The sequence below is a fragment of the Maniola hyperantus genome, chromosome 15 (assembly GCF_902806685.2).
Source record: "Maniola hyperantus chromosome 15, iAphHyp1.2, whole genome shotgun sequence".
In the NCBI taxonomy this organism is placed as follows: Eukaryota; Metazoa; Arthropoda; class Insecta; order Lepidoptera; family Nymphalidae; genus Maniola; species Maniola hyperantus.
The window spans coordinates 1,616,212-1,623,307 of NC_048550.1; positions in this window are offsets into that span (position 1 = coordinate 1,616,212).

Sequence of the window (7,096 nt, forward strand, 5' to 3'; positions counted from 1 at the left end):
TCACTGAAAAAATATTAATAAATTTTTGAAAGTTAAATTCATTTCAATTCTCATTTTCATTTATTTTCTAAATTCTGGTATAAGAATAAAAGTAGCGATGTACAATTACTTGTAGATCGACGGGTAAAAGCATCTATACTAACTATACCTACCTACCAACTATAGTGTGAACCTACGCTTATTTGGTGAATGCGTAGGCTTGGTTTATACCGATTGATCTCATCAAAACCGGTTGATGCTTCGGGTAATTTACATCATAACCATAAAAGTGGCTTCTTAAGAAATTGTTTAGTTTCGTCGTTAGTTTATTTGGAAATCTCTGTTTATACATGGATATTATGCCATTTTCTTTTCAGAATACATTGAGAAACGTTAATCGCGAGATGTGAAACTATAAACGAGCTTATGTAGTTGATTGTTAACTTTTCGGAGTTATGTGCGTTTTAATTAATTAAATATCACTTGCTTTACGGTTGAAGGAAAACATCGTGAGGAAACCTGCATGCCTGAGAGTTCGCCATAATGTTCTCAAAGGTGTGTGAAGTCTACCAATACGCACATGGCCAGCGTGGTAGACTATGGCAAAAACCCTTCTCAGTCTGAGAGGAGACCCGTGCTCTGTAGTGAGCCGGCGATGGGTTGATCATGATGATGATGATGAAAGTACCTACTGCACCTACTACTTACCTAAAACGGCACTGTTTAACTTCATAAATCATGAAACAGCTATTATATCTAAGTAGATCTCATCATCATCATCATCATCAACCAATAGACGTCCACTGCTGGACATAGGTCTCTTGTAGGGAGTAGATCTACCAATATAATATTAACTGACTCTTTACCATGAAAGTAGTGTTAAAATACCGGTTGTTATATCATATCTGTAACAACTTTTACGTTAATTATAATTACCCATATCAGATACACTCGTACCTACATTGGTTTTAATGATCGAAATAATATTGTAACCTAATATTTTATGTAATTTTTACGTAAGAAACATCACGTTATGTTCCACAGTTAATATTTTACGTTACAAATTAATTGACAGGCAAAGCTATAAACTATAAAATTTTATTAAAATGATGACCATCTAAGATGAATTTTAGAGAGGAAAGCTTAAAAGTCATGTTGTAAACTTTGTTCTAGCTAAATGGCCCCTGCTTCGCAATTCTGAAAATCTTTTGGTGGTGGAATTTCCCAAAATCCTGATATGTACAGTATACACAATGCTTTTAATAATAGGGCAGACTACAGGAGATCCGTATTAAGTAAATTGTTGATCTAAGAAGAACCAACCTGTTTTAACCACTACAAAGAATTATTATTACTTCATACATTCATACTACAAATGCATATAATGCGTATATTTTGAGACCTCACTCGCCATTTTAGTTCTGTGTCAACTGTCATTTCTCACCTTTAAAATAATGGCTAAAATAGTACTTTTGAAACGACAGTTGACACTTAGAGCTAAAATGGCGAGTATCTCAAAATGTATTCATAATAACTGAATTCTGAAAGTATTCTTTTGACGTCTTCTAAACGTCATTAAAATAAAGATGCAAAATCACGACTCACGTTGAGCTTTCACTTTCCATATAAATTTTAATTTCACTGTTTAGCATTCATAATATCATAGCAGTCTCTATAATCAAAAGAGTAGGTACAATTAATGTTTTGATTATTTTGTTTGACTGAACTGGATTTGTAATCATCATTAATATTTAAAAAAAGTGTAATTAAAAAATCGCAATTTGTCTAAATTATAGTAACCTAAGTAAATCGTACATATTATGTACTGCTTAAGAAGTCAATGACTTTAACTGTGAACAGGATTTTAACTGATTTTAGCTGATTTTTCATCGTAAGTACAGCTAACTACCAAATAAAAAAGTATTACAACTGAAAATATTACTAAAATTCTACTGAATATTAAATGATTAGGCACACAAAAAGTAATTTTTTTTAGTCGATCAATTTTATTGTAGTACTAACCATTTTTCCCAATTAGTAAGTACCTACTTTAAAATAAATGATCCTCCCACACAGTTTCAACCTACTCTCAATTTTGTACACAATGCACATCGTAGTACATAATATTAGATTGTGAAATTCATTCTTTTCATTCTTCAACAATGTCAAATTATTGTATAACAGAGATTACATTATACAAAAGCGCGGCTCAAATTTAGGTTATAAAAAGAAATCCTTTTGCTGGTACTGTGAACTAAAATTATTTATTAAGTACTTTAATAAAATTAAAAACCACAATCTATTAAAGTATCTACTTTAGCTCTTTATTATTCTAATAATAAAGCAAAATATAGCCTTTTTCAAAAAATCAATTTTTTGAACCGATGGTACTCTATTAATAGATTTTGTGATTATTTTACGGATGCACTATTCATAATCGTGGCTTATGATATTTATTAATAGCTAGCGTATGCTCGCGACTTCGTCCGCGTGGACTACACAAATTTCAAACCCCTATTTCACCCCTTAGGGGCTGAATTTTTAAAGATACTTTCTTAGCGGATGTCTACGTCATAATAGCTGCATGCCAAATTTCAGCCCGATCCGTCCAGTAGTTTGAGCTGTGCGTTGATAGATCAGTCAGTCAGTCAGTCAGTCAGTCACCTTTTCCGTTTATATATTTAGATTAAGAGAAAAAACTAAAAAAGAAGAACTTTCAATTATTAATTTATTTCTTAAACCGAAGCGATCGGGTAGAGCTGCCATTGGTACTTCAAGATTCATTAAAAAAACCTTTCAAAATCCAATACGCGTTAGTTTCAGATTAATTTTTTGCTTGTATGTAAATAAATTGATTGATCGATGGGTCGATTAAAATTACACAGTATCGTTATAGTTAAAGAAACAACATTTAAATAACTGAGTACATAACTGGTATTTAAAATCTCTTGAGTGATAACTAATCACACGGACATAGTTATGGACAACAGTAATAAATAACAATAGCTTATTTATATATCTAAGTAGATACACTAAAATAGCATAGTATAGCAAACATACAGTTCAGAAACAAACGTACCAACCGTATTAAAATAGTGCATAGCAATGGCCGGTAAAACAACTACGGGTTTTTTACCACAAACTCACTTGGTTTTTTATATCGTGTGTCCTCTATTTGTCCTCTGACATGATCGGAGACTTTTGATAGCTGACATGGCTTGTTAGGGTTCTGTACCTCAAAAGGAAAAACGGAACCCTTATAGGATCACTTTTTTGTCTGTCTGTCTGTTTTTCTTTTTATTACCTTGTCCTGTTGGACGAGAACTTTGGGAGAGCTTAGTTTTTTAGCATTAGGTACATTCATTTTCACTCGGTATATATAATTATAATTTATATGTACATGTATGTTTATGTACATATTATATACTATCTTATATAATATAATTATTATTTTTTATGCCATTGATACCCGTTTTCACAATCATTAATTATTATAAAGTCTAATCTGTATCCGAAAATTCAAGCATAAGTACTTCGTTAGGATTTTTAATGTTTTAATTTAGACTAGCATGTTATAGACTATAGCCTATATAACAATATTATTGCCGCGCTGATGTATAATTTTTTAAGACTGTATGTTTGCTAGACTGTGCTGGGTAATACAAACTGCGCGTAGGTTGGCAGTTACAGAATAATAATATGAATTTGTAGGAATGTAGCCTCAAGGTGAACTAGGCTCTTCGATGTGAACTTGTAAGGAAGTCTTTTGATTGCTGTGGGAGGGGGGGAAATGACCACAGGTGCCTGGTTTTTTTTCAGATAAGTTTATTAGATAAGTTTTTTGTTGTATCTTGATCTTGAATGGCAAATTGATATGCCGATTTGATAATTTGTATAAATATTTTAAGAATGATAAAAAAATCTGCGTGTTTGTTTTTAATATTGCTATGTTTGTTGGTTTGTCTTTCAATCCTGTCACAACGGAGAGGCGGATTGCCGTGATTTTTTGCATGGGTACAGTTAAAGACCTAGAGAGTGACATAGGCTACTTTTATCCCGAAAAATCAAAGAGTGCCCCGCACTTTTAAAAACCTAAATCCACGGTTACTTTGTCACGGGCTTCAGCTAGTATGTGAAATAAATCTTACTGACTGATATAGTGAAAAAATACGACCTAAATAAAAGTAAATATACCAAAGAAAAACACACTTGTATGTAAATGGAAGAAAATTGATGTCATCGAATTATGCATAGTGTTAAATATGCAAAAATATGTACGTATACATTTATTTTTATATCAAAACAAATTGTTATCAGTACGAATTACAATAATTTCAATCAAAACAACTAGCTTCCTCGAAACTTATTTATAATGCATAACTGGGTGTGGGGCTCTTCCTTTAGTTTTTAATTCTATTAGATTATATCTTATACTAGCAGTTGCCAGTGACTTCGTCCGCGTAAAATTTCTGGTTTCTCGTGAGATCTGAAATTTTCCCGCTGCAAAAGGCCTCACTTACCTACTCACTCAGCCTCACCCTAAGTCACGGAACCAAGAAAACTTAAATGCCAATTTTCATATCTCTAACTTCAAAAACATAGGATTTTCATTTAACTTTTGAACCCCCATTTCACCCCGTTAGAGGGAGAATTTAGTTAGTTCCTTTCTTATCTGATACCTACCCCTTAGAAAGAACCTACGTTTCAAATTTCAAGTAAAAATAACAATAGTTAAAAATTTATATAAAAACTTTTCCCTCCTATTTTACCACCCTTAAGGGGGGAATTCCCCAAATTGACTCATACAGATTTATATTATTCAAAGTTAATTACCTAAATGTCGATTTTCACGTTTCTAACCTCAAAAACATAGGACTTTCATACAACCTTCGACCCCTGAGATTTCGCGATTAGTCAGTGAGTGAGTGAGTGGTATTTCTCTTTTATATCTTATATATATAATCTTATAAGTAATTTATTTATAATTAAAACAAAATAAAGATAACTATTTCATTGATTGATCAGATTGAAATTGCACTTACAAAGATTTTTCAAAATGTATAAAACAGGCCTAGTAAATAGTAATATACATATGCAATACAATACGTAATTTAATATATATTTAGAAAATGTTAAAAAATATATAAATACACTTCACCCTTCAACTTTATCTACTTACTTACTTAATTTTTAAAAATCTTGAAGACTCTTTAATATGGGTATGGAAAAATAAGAAGAGGTTATTTGATTGAAACGATTTCGTTCGTATATTTTTGTATTTATTTACAGTAAAACACATTTTACAACATAAACAATTTATTCTAGAACAAGGCAGATGCGTATTTAATTAGAATTCCTTTCAAGAAACCAGTTAAAGGTCAAGTAATAAACGGCTCACTAAAGTGGGCATAAACGGTCGTTGCATCGAGTTCTCTTGACATGTTTTTTAGTTAAAATAAACGATGAAGTTTATGTGTACCTAAGTAGATTTACATTTCGCAGTTTATAAGTCGCGGGCGTCAGCTAGTATAATTTAGTAGCTGATGCTCGCGACTTCGACCGCGTTTTATTAAATTAGGTTTTTTAAAAATCCCGTGGGAATTCTTTGATTTTCCGGGAAAAAAGTATATGTCACTCTCCAGGTCTTTATCTATACCCATGCAAAAAATCACGTCAATCCGTTGCACCGTTGCGATGTGATTGAAGAACAAACCAATAAACCAACAAACCAATAAACAAACACATTTTCGCATTTATAATAAGGGTACTGATTTGAGTATTTATTCGACTACGGTATAAGTAAAGACATACAATTTTAGCATAGAGGTAACTACACTTGTAATGATTTGTAAAATGATCTGTAATACAAAAAAAATGCTATTTCTTTAAAGCATAGATAGATTATCATTTTCCCTAAAAGACGACTTGGTTTAGCGGCCATTGGTATCAAAAGTTTACCCCTCTTACTAAGGCACAATGCAAACCGGCAAAGTGAGGAAAATCCTCCATCTATATGTGTTGACCCTAAGAACAAAACTACTTTACTATAAACAGACTAACGGCTATTTCCATTTTTTTAAACCACTGTAGCGGCCATTTTTCGTATATTTTTATTTAAATAATTTGTATGTCTACATACTACGTAGCACGAATTATGTACCTTCATTTGATAGATATCTGTTTCATTTAAAAATCGTTAGCCAATTAATAAGCCCTTATGGAGTCTTAACCATTGACAATCTATTATTTCGATCAGTATCTTGGTCAATGGTTCAAAGTAGGCATACAAATTATAGCCAAATATGCACGACACATAATACATGTCGACATGCACGTGCTTAGCCTTGGCTCGAATTGGAAATAACTATTTTGGTTGCATGCTTTTGTACTAACTACTAACTAAGCAGTGACGTGAGAAAAACTGCATGACTGAGAGTTCTCCGGAACGTTCTCAAAGGTGAAGTCTAATAATCCGCACTTGATCAACGTGGTGGACTAAGGCGAAACCGTTCTCATTCTAAGAAGAGATCCGTGCTCTGTAGTGAGCCGGTGATGGGTTGGTGATGAATTACCTAAGCTTTAAGAATAATAAAACTAGCAGCATTAGAGGAGCCGCGAACGCGTTGAACTCTTTTTAAGATTTATGTTCGCTGACTGATTCCGCATTACGTCTTATTCTATATTATCTTCTTTTTTGTTGGTCATCGCAAATCTCGAGAACAGGCTGAATCGATTTCACTAATTCTTTTATTATAATATTCCTTGAAGTACGAGAATGGTTTAAAAATTTAAAAAAAATCCCTGAAAAAGAATCGACTGTTAGGCGGTACGAAGTTCGCCGGGGCAGCTAGTTTTTAATAATGATAAAGATATCGTTTGGTTTTTGGTCCATTACAATTTGGTCTACTACGAAGCACGAGAAGGGCTTAGGCCATAGTAAACCATGCTGGCCGAGTATGGATTGGCACACACACCTTTTCTCAAAGGTAATGTTCGCATATTATGGAGAACTCTCAGACATGTAGGTTTTTTCACGGTGCTTTATCTTGCATAGTTAAAGCAAGTGGTATTTTAATTGAAAAATATTTGTCGTTTATGCCTTGTGACGTCATTAATC